The sequence below is a fragment of the Pleurodeles waltl genome, chromosome 6, assembly GCF_031143425.1.
Source record: "Pleurodeles waltl isolate 20211129_DDA chromosome 6, aPleWal1.hap1.20221129, whole genome shotgun sequence".
Classification (NCBI taxonomy): domain Eukaryota; kingdom Metazoa; phylum Chordata; class Amphibia; order Caudata; family Salamandridae; genus Pleurodeles; species Pleurodeles waltl.
In genome coordinates this window covers 1,150,381,212-1,150,393,263 of record NC_090445.1, presented here as the reverse complement: position 1 = coordinate 1,150,393,263, position 12,052 = coordinate 1,150,381,212, and positions in this window count along the sequence as shown.

Here is a 12,052-nt window from a genome sequence, read left to right as displayed (position 1 = left end):
TAAACACAAATGTCCCCAACAGCAACCAAGGAGCCGTTGTCAACCAGGAGAAGAGAAAAGTGCAACCAAAGTCTATTCAGATTTTAAAAGCAAACATTCCAAAACAACAAGGTTCAGTCACGAGAACATTACATTACATGACATGTGCATAACAAGCTTGAAATATAATAACCATAAATATAACCAAAACCAACAGTGAGATCAGCCAATAACAATAAACTATTTAACTCTACATAAAAGCAGTTTTGTAAATAACGCAAATCACCACAAAAATCATACATTTTTTCTGGGAAGATTTATTGCTCTTCTGGGTTGTTCAGAACTGAACCCATCAGTGTCAGCAGTGGATGCATCATTGACAGGTAATTTTGTATTAACACCCTCATCATCTAGAGTTCCATCTCTATTTTCATTCAGATTTGAAGGTAAACTAAGTTGATGTCCATATCCTCAGCAGATTCATTTCTGAACGTCCTTCTTTTTGCCCTGGTCACTCCCAAACATTTTGGACAGATACTGGTGGTTACTGACTCTTGGCTGTGACCTGGGTACTGCTTCCCAGTCCCAAGGCCAGTGCTATGTGTAAAGTCGATATGCAAATGAGGCTAATTATAATTGGCAGTATCAACCTACCTATAAGTCCCTTTTATATGGTAGGGCATGTAGGTTTAGGGGCCCCAGCATAGGTAGTGCACCCATAGTTGCAATGCTGAGGTGCCCAGTGTCATTTTAAAGGCAGACCTGCCTTGCTGGCTGGTTTTAAACTAAAGTTATATGCAAATTTGACTTTGGGAATAAAAGTACTTCCAAAGTCTTGAACTACCATATTTTTACATATGAGTCATCCCTAAGGTGTGGCCTATGTGCCACTAGGGTTGGGTGCCATGTAACTATAAGCAGAGACCTTATAGAAGTTGTTTTATAAGCCCTGGTGAGGTCAAATAGACAGATTTATGTTTCCCTCACTGTAGTGAATGGCCTCCATAGACTAACATAGGCAGACTTTATTTTAATTAACAAAGTCGCCATAAGAGAACAATACCTTGAGTTTGGTATCAAATTGATTGTTATAATAAATCCCACAACATACTATTGTTTTTATTTAATGGAACTAGTTCAGGTAGAGAGTTTTAAAACTCTTTCTGAAAGTTGCCAACTTCAGCTCTGTAGTACCCTCCTCTGATTGGCCATCCTCTGGCAGCCTGGCCATGCTGCCTTGATGGGCATGAAGTGGCCTCGGCTGAACACAAAGGATGTGCCTGGAAGAGGATATCTACCTCAGCAGATGGTGAAACAGGATGGAGGGAGAGCAGCCAAAGTGGTCTTCAAAGTCAGGGAAGGACCTTTGGGGCAGGTAAGGACCTCCCCAATTTCTTGCAATCCCAGACAATTAGGTGCCCTCTTGTTTTGATTAGGAGAGGGGTGTGTTTAGGATTTTTAGCCACAGCAGTAGGTGGGCTCAGCCAGATCTAACCTCCCAAAATCACTTTCAGCCATGTTGGATTTTTGAAGAATGTTGATCCTTGGGGTTGATTTTTGCCACACTTCCCAGGAAGTGGTCATCAAAGAGGGAAGGAGCCTGCCTGTGATTGGACAACCAGGCTTTGCACCCCAGGAGCAATGAAAAATATGGCAGAACTGCACCCACACATCAGATCCCAACGAGGAGGAACATCAGAAGAAGGAGGACTGCCCTGCTGGACCCCTGACCTGCACCTGGACACTGTACTCTGAAGGTCTGCACCAGCTTCACACTTAGGTTTCACAAAAAGAAGAACTTTGACTGGCTTCAACTGGTTCAAGAAGGGACTTCCTGCTTGCTACAGGTGGGAAATAGCTACCCAGAATCCCCTGCATCAAATCCTGAAGAGACTGACCAGCTGACCACTGTCCAGTTGTCATTTTTGAGCTTGAGCCAGGTGCATTCTGGGAGTTGGAGTCCTAACCCTCAAGGGGCAACTCAGAGCTTCTGGAACCTTGGGATGAGCTGTGGACTCCTAAATGACCTTCAAAGACCTTCTGGAAGACGGTCCAAAAGTTTGGAAAAGATTGGAGAACTTTTGGTAAAAAGCTCCATGTAGGGACTGATCCGCCGTCGAGCCGGCGTATGACAATCGCGACCTGTCCTGACTTGCAGGTTTGTTCCGCTGAAAAGCTCCAGAGCCCCAGACTTCCAGGATTTCACCGGGGGCTCCTGGAAAGGCAATCCGACAACGTTGACTCACAATCAGCTTGCTGTGGAGGGTCATCCGACGTCGGAGAGACAAAGCTCCAAAAAACTGACCAAGCCCGAAGGTAAAATGTTGCCCGGGATTTCCTGCGCAGTATATCCTAGGAGGGCTCCAGGGACATGGGATCAAGATTCAGCTTTGGCCTGGACGAAGATTTTCTTCCCAAAAAATCATTTAAGTTCAAACATAGAAATCTTCACTGAGGTCTCCTGGGACGTGAATATGAAGAGGGCTCCAGGAAGGTTGGATTGGATTGGTGACTTTGTCCAGCTGAAGAAAATCTTCAAGAAAACGACCAAGTCCAAAGGTAAACTTTTGACCGAGGCCTCCCGCTTGCTGTAGCCGAGCGGGGCCTGAAATTTTGACTTTGCTCCAGTCGAGGTGTGACCAGATTGGTGCTTTTTGTTTTCTAAGCGCTAGAAAATATTAGCGATAGCACCACCATGAAAACCCTGGTGGAAAGGCTAGCAGTGACAGGGAATGTCTTCCCTGTCGCTGGCAGACGACTCTCCCATCCCCCTAGTAAGCACAATACCCCCCCACGTCCCCTCCATACCAGAACCTCCACCCCCTTCAGGTATAGCATCCCTCTCCTCTCTCCCCCCCAATCCCTACCCTCCCCTCCCCACATACATGCACATGCACTCCGCGTACACTCATTCACCAACACTGACATACACGCATTCTCTCACATGCATGCATACACACATTCACTTCAACACTCATACACGCATTCACTTCAACATTTATACATGCATTCACTTCAACATTCATAATCGTATTCAACCACGCATGCACACAACCACACAAACACCCATACACACAAGCAGATACACAACATACACACATGCAGACAAACACGCATACACACATGCAAACACCCACTCACATGCACACACAACACTCCCCATCCTCCAACCCCCTCTCCCCTGTCGGTTGCCCAACTTACCTTATCCGGCAGGGCCCCGCCATCAGGACACCGCCAGGCCGTATTACAGGTCATAATACAGCTGGTGGAGTCCTTCTGGTGGGGCGGGGCCGGTGGTGGAACCCCCCATGCGCCTCCACCTACCAGCACAACTACTGCAGGATTTTCACCCCAAATGTGGTGTAAAACCTGCAGTACTTGTCATATGGTAGGTGGAAGACCGCCAGCACTGGCGGTCTTCTGGTACTCACGGCTTCAAAGGTCTTTCAAAAAGACTGCCAAAGTCATAATGAGGGCTTTTGTCTCCTAAGTTAAGCCTTAGTGCGCCTGCCATGCTACCAAGGTTTGAGCTGGGGTTAATTTATTGAGACCTAACTGAACCTAGTGGGGGTTGCTAAGTGTGGGTACTTACCTGCCCTTACCAATAATCCGCTTTCCAACAATATCCAAATCTTTTACATTAGAAATAACAATTTCATGGGGAACTTGATCACCAGCATCAGATTCAATGTTAGATTTATCACAGTCGTTCTCCAGAACCGAAGAATCTCCACCAGCTGTAAAGAAAGAAGATGGTGAGTAATCTCCTACATCCATCCCACACAAGATCCCCGACCATGACGGAGAGAACACTGCAGGGGCATCAGAGAGCAAGAAAACAGGCACCTCAGGGGAGGGAAAGGGGAGGCACCTCAGCCGGCTGAGTACATTACGCCAAATCCACGAGAGGCCCACATGCCCACTGTTACATCCTGAAGAGTGCAAAGCCACAGTCTCTCAAGTCTCTACAGTGGGTGGGTTGCCCACTGTTCAATCCTGGGGAGTGCAAAGCCACAGTCTCTCAAGTCTCTACAGTGGGTGGTCTGCCCACTGTTCCATCCTGGGGAGTGCAAAGCCACAGTCTCTCAAGTCTCTACAGTGGGTGGTTTGCCCACTGTTCAATCCTGGGCAGTGCAAAGCCACAGTCTCTCAAGTCTCTACAGTGGGTGATTTGCCCACTGTTCCATCCTGGGGAGTGCAAAGCACACAGTCTCACAAGTCTCTCCAGTGGGTGGTTTGCCCACTGTTCAATCCGGGGGAGTGCAAAGCCACAGTCTCTCAAGTGGATAACAGTCCCCACTGGTTCTGGAGGGGGCATTGTGCCCAGAGTGCTTCATCCTGCTAAGGACAAAGGTAGTGGATGGATCTCTCCACTGGTTCTGGAGGGGGCATGGTGCCCAGAGTGCTTCATCCTGCTAAGGACAGAGGTAGTGGATGGATCTCTCCACTGGTTCTGGAGGGGGCATGGTGCCCAGAGTGCTTAATCCTGCTAAGGACAGAGGTAGTGGATGGATCTCTCCACTGGTTCTGGAGGAGGCATGGTGCCCAGAGTGCTTCATCCTGCTAAGGACAGAGGTAGTGGATGGATATCTCCACTGGTTCTGGAGGGGGCATGGTGCCCAGATTGCTTCATTCTGCCTGTGACGGACTCAATAGCGTCAGTGCCCTTGGCACTCATGGGCCAGCGGTGCTTGAGACGGTGGTGCCCTGTTCAGCGGGGCTTGAGACGGCGGTGCACTGTTCAGCGGTGCTTGGAGCGGCGGGCTCCTTTGCAGTGACTCAGCTGCTGGTGGTCCTTCATGGCCCAGCGGGGCTTGTGCTGGCGGTCCTCTCTAGCCCAGCGGGGCTTGTGCTGGCGGTCCTCTCTAGCCCAGCGGGGCTTGTGCTGGCGGTCCTCTCTGTCCCAGCGGGGCTTGTGCTGGCAGTCCTCTCTAGCCCAGCGGGGCTTGTGCTGGCGGTCCTCTTTAGCCCAGCGGGGCCTGTGCTGGCGGTCCGCTCTAGCCCAGTGGGGCTTGTGCTGGCGGTCCTCTCTGTGTCAGCGGGGCTTGTGCTGGCGGTCCTCTCTAGTCCAGCGGGGCTTGTGCTGGCGGTCCTCTCTGTGTCAGCGGAGAAGACGGCTGTGGCCTCCTGGTCAGCGGGGATGACGGCTGTGGCCTTGGGCAGTAGGGATGATGGCTGTGGCCTCCTGGGCAGCGGGGATGATGGCGGTCTCCTCCGCCGTGCTGCTCTTCCCAGACTTTCCTGGTTTCTTGTGGCCCTTCCCCACCTTGGAAGGTGTCGCAGCTGACTCCACACTCCCACCGGGACCCCTGGGAGCGGCTTTGTTGGCTGGAGTCTTCCCCCTCTCCCGCCGGCCACTGGCCAACTTCTGATGCTTCACAGGTGGGGAACTGTCTGTGCTGTGGCTCCGTGCCACACTGGCTGCTCTGGTGGCCGGTGCACTCCAGATTCCGGTGACTACAGGCACCACTGGTCCCGGAGATGTTGTGGCTGAGGTGCTAGTTCGGGACCTAGGAGACGGACGGGGTGGGGGAGGTGTGGGAAAGAGGTCAAGGTTGGACAGGAAAAGTTTTTGGGAGACACTGGGATGGGTAGCTGGAGGGGGTTTGGGAGTGGAGAAAGAGGTTGTGGTTGTAGGAGGTGTTCATTTGCTGACTTTGGGTGAAGGTGCATGCGCTGGAGGCTGTCATGAGGTGGATGGCTGTTGGGTGGGTGTGTACCTGCGTTTGTGTTTCTTGGGAGGGGGTGTCACAGACACACTGGGAGAGGACACAGGGGACGTGTGAATGGTAGTGGGGTGGTGACTGCACGTGAGGGGGTGTGGTAGTGGGTGTGCTGGTGATGGTAGTAGTGGCTGTAGAGGTAGTGCAAGCAGGTGTGAGTGGAGACGAGACTGGGAGGGAAGAGGGAGACGAGGAGGAGGGGGACACAGTGCAGGCAGTGGATGTTGGTGTGTCTGCATGTGTGTGATGCTTGCGTGAGTGCCTGTGGGATGTGTGGTGCTTATGTTTGCCTGTGCTTCCCTTGTGTGTTGACGTGTGTGCATGCTGGTCTAGAGGTGTGCTTGGGAGAAGTACAGGGGATTGGGTCTGGGTGGAGGAAGTTGGAGGGGGGAGGCTAGACACAGGGACAATGGCTGCCATCAGTGCTGAGGCCAGAGTCTGAAAAGCTCGCTGAAGGGCCGCCTGACCAGAATGAATGTCCTCCTGGAATGCATTTGTTTGTTGCAACTGCCTTTTTACACCCTGGATGGCATTAAAAATGGTAGACTGCCCAACAGTGAGGGACCTGAGGAGGTCAATGGCCTCCTCACTGAGGGCAGCAGGGGTGACAGGGGCAGGGCCTGAGGTGCCTGGGGCGAAGGTGATGCCCACCCTCCTGGGTGAGTAGGCACGGGGCAAAGGCTGAGGGGCCGCTTGGAGGGCAGTGCTGGAAGGGGGGGTGGTGGCTGTACCTGTAGATGGGGGGGGGCACAGATGTTGCCGCCACCACAAGGGAGGTCCCATCAGAGGACGAGTCCGTGTCGCTGGTCTCAGCTCCTGTCCCCGCCGTGGAGCTCCCCTCGCCCTCCGTCCCACTGGTGAAGTCCGATTCCGTAGTGTGGCCCTCCATGGCCATGTGGGATGCAGCCCCCTTGTGCTCCGGTGCCACTGCTCCTCCGCCTGATGATGCTAATGCACACAAGAACAGGGAGACCACAAAAAGGGGGGGGGACAGAAGAAAGACATGTTGAGTGCATGCATTACCGCTACCGTTGGCGGACATGACAGACACACAAGCCCCCTGCACTACGCCGCGCTCTTGGGCTCCACTGTTCAATTCCAGGGAAATGGACGACATCTGCACACATGGATGACACAGGGGCATGACTAGGTGTTCTTGGCACTCTACAGAGGTGCGGTGGGGTGCCACATGGCCTGCCTTACGGAGGGACCTTGCCTACGGAACTCGCCCTGGCCTAGGGAAACCCACAGCCCACCTCCCCCTCCCAGACACCTCCACCGCGCGCTAAATCAGCTGAATGAGAGTGTACTCACCCCCTTGTGGCTTCTGTGATGCCCTCAAGCGCCCATCCACCTCCGGGTAGGCCACCGCCAGGATCCTGAACATCATGGGGGTCTTGGTGCGACGGGCACCCCTCCCACGTTGGGAGGCCATCCCCAGCTGAGCCTCCGCCGTCTTCTTGCTGCAGCGGCGAATGTCCTCCCATCTTTTCCGGCAGTGGGTGCTCCATCTGCGGTAGACCACCAGGGTCCGTACGTCCTTGGTGATGGCATGCCAAATATATTTTTTCTGGTGGGCGCTGACCTACATGATTTGTACAGGGGGAAGAGAAACTTATTATCAACTGCATAGTCACAGTCATTGGCCCCCATCCCTACCCTTGACATGTGGCACATGCACTCACCATCGGTTCTTGCACGCTGCACTATCCCCCCTTCCTTCTTCCATCCACACCTCTCCACACAGGCATAGCCCATACAGCATGCTCCCTGTGTACTTACCTGTTTGTCTGGAGGACCGTAGAGTAGTGTGTATTGGGGGAGGACCCCATCCACGAGTTTCTCCAACTTCTCCGATGTGGAGGCAGGGGCCCTTTCCCCAGACACTCGAGCCATTGTCTCTTCCAGACCGAGGTCACCACAGCACTTGCAGTGTAGGTCGTCTCCTGTCGAAGAACAGGTATCGAGTGATTGAACAGATAGAAAATAGCGGTCACGTCCGTGGTGGTGCGTACCGTCACCGCCGGCATACATCGTCATTGGCTCCTGGGACCCATAGGGTCCAATGTTAACCAATGCAGCATTGCGCCGCGGTCTTCGACCGCCTACCGCAACGGTGTACAATGCCAGCGCAGTTACCTCACATCCCATTGTCCCACTTTAGAGGTCAGGCAGCCGCCATTTCAGGGGCCCACATGGCTTCATTTTCAACTGCGTCACACATACCTAGGCCTAGACTCAACACACATACAGGCCACTTTTTAGATTATGATTCGTGTTCTGTGTAAGCTGTGGGTACGTACCTCTGAGTTGTTTGACTCTGTGCTCGCTGTTGTCCTTCATAGGCACCGTCCGCTGGGACATGTGAGTAGATGGCGGCATCCTCCGGTATACCGACCGTTGGTGGACCTGTCGACAATGGAGGAAAGACATGTGATCATCACATACAGGCTTGACCGTGCCACAATCCAGGAACTGTGTACCCAGTTGGAGCCAGACCTGATGTTAGCTATCCGCCATCCCACAGGAATCCCCCCTCAAGTGCAGGTGCTGTCAGTGCTCCATTTCCTAGCAAGTGCGTCATTTCAAACAACAGTGGCCATTGCATCAGGGATGTCCCAGCCTATGTTTTCCAACGTGTTGTCCAGAGTGTTGTCTGCCCTGCTGAAACACATGCGGAGCTACATCGTTTTCCCTCAGGTGGAGGATTTGCCTACAGTGAAAGGTGATTTCTATGCCCTGGGACATATCCCCAACATCATAGGTGCCATTGATGGGACACATGTGGCTTTGGTCCCCTCCCCACAGGAGTGAACAGGTGTACAGAAACCGGAAGAGTTATCATTCTATGAATGTACAGCTGGTATAATTGGCAGACCAGTACATCTCCCATGTGAATGCCAAGTTCCCTGGCTCAGTGCATGACGCCTACATCATGCGGAATAGCAGCATCCCTTATGTGATGGGTCAACTCCAGAGGCACCGTGTGTGGCTATTAGGTGAGCACCTGGAAGCAAGACAGTGGGAATGGTTGTCTGGGCCTGGGGATATCCCTACAGGTTAGTGTGTGTCTAACAGTTGTCCCTCGCCATTTGCAGGTAACTCTGGTTACCCCAACCTGTCATGGCTACTGACCCCAGTGAGGAATCCCAGGACAAGGGCAGAGGAACGCTACAATGAGGCCCATGGGCGACCCAGGAGGGTGATCGAGCGGACCTTCGGCCTCCTGAAGGCCTGGTTCAGGTGCCTCCATATGACAGGTGGATCCCTATTCTACTCACCAAAGAAGGTGTGCCAGATCATCGTGGCCTGCTGTATGCTTCACAAGTTGGCTTTGCGACGACAGGTGCCTTTTCTGCAGGAGGATGGTCCAGATGGCGGTGTTGTGCAGCTGTGGAGCCTGTGGACAGTGAAGACGAGGAAGCAGAAGAAGAAGACATGGACAACAGGGACTCAGTGATCCAGCAATATTTCCAGTGAAACACAGGTAATAATACAGACCTGCCTACTACATGTACTTAAACACTACTACCTCTCTACTGTCTGTCGTTTTCACCCAGTGTATGGTCACTGAGTTGTCACTTTCACTTACGATTTCACAGATGTGGGTCCCACAGTGTGACATCTGCTTTGATTCCTCATTGACTACAGCTGTGTGACATAGGTATGTTGACATTACAAATGAAAGAGCTTTTTGCCACAGTGACTGCTAATACAGTATTCTGAAATCACAGACTGACTCCAGATTGTTTTGTGCTTCAAGAGTGTTTATTTAAGTGCTCTATATTGGAGAGGGTAGCAAAATGGTGAGGGTTGATGGTGGAGGAATGTCCATGGCAGAGTCCAGTCTATTAGTCACACAGGTGCATTGCCCTAATGGGCATAGGAAGTGGAGCTGGGGCAGTTTAAGGATGGACATGGTGACAAAGTGGGACAGTAGGATGAAAAATCAGGGTGGTTTCATTTTTTGGCGGGGTCTTGGCATCGTTCTCTGTCTTTGTCCTGGATCTCAGGGACCGTTTGTGAGGTGGTTCTCCCTCTGCAGGGGGTGGGGTGATGGTGTGGTGGTCCTGTGGCGGTGCTTCCTGTCCACTAGCGCCGGCGGAGGTGGTGGGTAGTTCATCGTCCAGGCTAGTGTCAGGGGCCCCTTGTTGTGCCACAGTGTCCCTCCTGGTGTTGAGTACTTCCTTCAGCACCCCTACGATGGTGCCCAGGGTGGAATTAATGGCTCTGAGTTCCTCCCTGAAGCCCGAATACTGTTCCTCCTGCAGGTGCTGGGTCTCCTGAAACTTGGCCAGTACCGCTGCCATCGTCTCCTGGGAGTGGTGGTATGCTCCCATGATGTTGGAGAGGGCCTCATGGAGAGTGGGTTCCCTGGGGCTGTCCGCCCCCTGTCGCACAGCAGCCCTCCCAGTTACCCTGTGTTCCAGGGCCTCCGTCCCCTGGACCGTGTGCCTACTAGCACTGCCCCAGGTCCCTGTTGTTGTTGGGGTGGTGGGTTAGCCTGGGTTCCTTGTAGTGGTGGACACACTGCTGATTGACGTGTCCTGGGGACGGAGGTATGGGCCCTCTGGGTGGGTGCTGTGCTGGTGTTTCCAGGGGGGGAAGGTCTGTGGTGGCCTGTGACTGGGTGAGGGGAGCCGACTGTCCATAGGTCCCCGATGGGCCGGGCTGGTCATCTAGATCCAGTTGGACAGAGGTGCTGTCATCACTGTGGGCCTCTTCTGTTGGTGGTGTGGACATGTGTGGACCCTCCTGTCCGGTGACGTTGGTAGGGGTCCTGCAGGGGTATAAAAGGATGTTTATTACATCTGTGTGTGGCATGGTGTGCTATGGGTGGGTGACCGTGTACCCCAGTGCTTGCATTCCTGTGTGGGACCTTGTGTGATGGTGGTAGTTTAGGGGGGTGTATGGGTATCTGTAGTGGCCATGCTTTGGTGATGGGTGTCCATGCTTTGTTGTTGCATGCAGGGCTTGGTGTTAGGATGTGTGGTTTGTGATGTTGGGACATTTGTGAGGAGTTAGAGTGATGGAGATAAGGGTGGGGGCATATGCTGGCATGCAGGTAGGGTGGGGGATGTAATAGTTAAGATTTGACTTACCAGAGTCCATTCCTCCACCTACTCCAGCAAGGCCCTCAGGATGCAGAATCGCCAAGACCTGCTCCTCCCATGTTGTTAGTTGTGGGGGAGGAGGTGGGGGTCCACCGCCAGCCCGCTGAACCGCCAGGTGGTGTCTGCGGACCACGGAACGCACCTTCCCCCCTAGGTCGTTCCACCTCTTCCTAATGTCCTCCCGATTTCTTGGGTGCTGTCCCACTGCGTTGACCCTGTCCACGATTCTTCGCCATAGCTCCATCTTCCAAGCTTTGGAGGTGTGCTGCACCTGTGCTCCGAATAGATGTGGTCCTACCCGGACGATTTCCTCCACCATGACCCTGAGCTCCTCCTCCGAGAACCTGGGGTGTCTTTGCCGTGCCATGGGGTGGTGTAGGTGATGTGTGGGTTGGTGTGTGGGGTGATAAGTGTGCTGATATGTAGTGGTGTGTAGTGTGAGGTGGGTAGAAGTTGTGTGGGTGATGGTGTTGTGTGCCTGTGGATGCTAGTATTGTTGATGGTGGTGTCTCTCTCTCTGGCCTTCTCTCAGTAATTGTTGTCGTAGGGGTTTGTGGGTGATGTGGGTGTGTGTTTTATATTGTATTGGGTGTGTGGGAGTGGTGTGTGTATGTGTATCAGGTGTGTGTATTTCGAATTGTCCAATGTGGTAGCGTTTTGTATATGTGTGTTTATTTTGAGTGCTGCGGTGTGTACCGCCAATGGAATATCGTGGTTGAAAGACCGCCACGTGGATTCGTGGGTCGTGATAGTGTGGGCGTATTTCTTTTGGCGTGACGGTGGAGGTTTTGTTTTCACCAGTTTATCACTGACCTTTGGTGTGGCGGACTTGTGTGGGTGTCGGAATTTTGGCAGATTCCGAAATGTGGGTCATATTAGCTGTAGCGGAATTCCGCAGCCGCGGCGGTGTCTTGGCGGTCTTCTGCACGGCGGTAAGCGGCTTTTACCGCCAATGTTGTAATGAGGGCCCTAGTTTTCACACTATAGATCCATTCATAAAAGACTCAATTTAGTATATATCATATGCAAATCAGTGCATTCCAAAGCAGGTTTGCAAGCAAAAATATTATACATAATAATGCTTACATTGTGTAAGACGGTAGACATTTTGAAAAAAGCATAGGACATTCACATGTCAGAAGCTAAACATTTATTATGCAAAGAAATGTGTTAATGTTAACAGTTTTCCTTCAATAAGTCAGGCAGCATAAGTCACACAGAGTTTAAAGGTGTTTA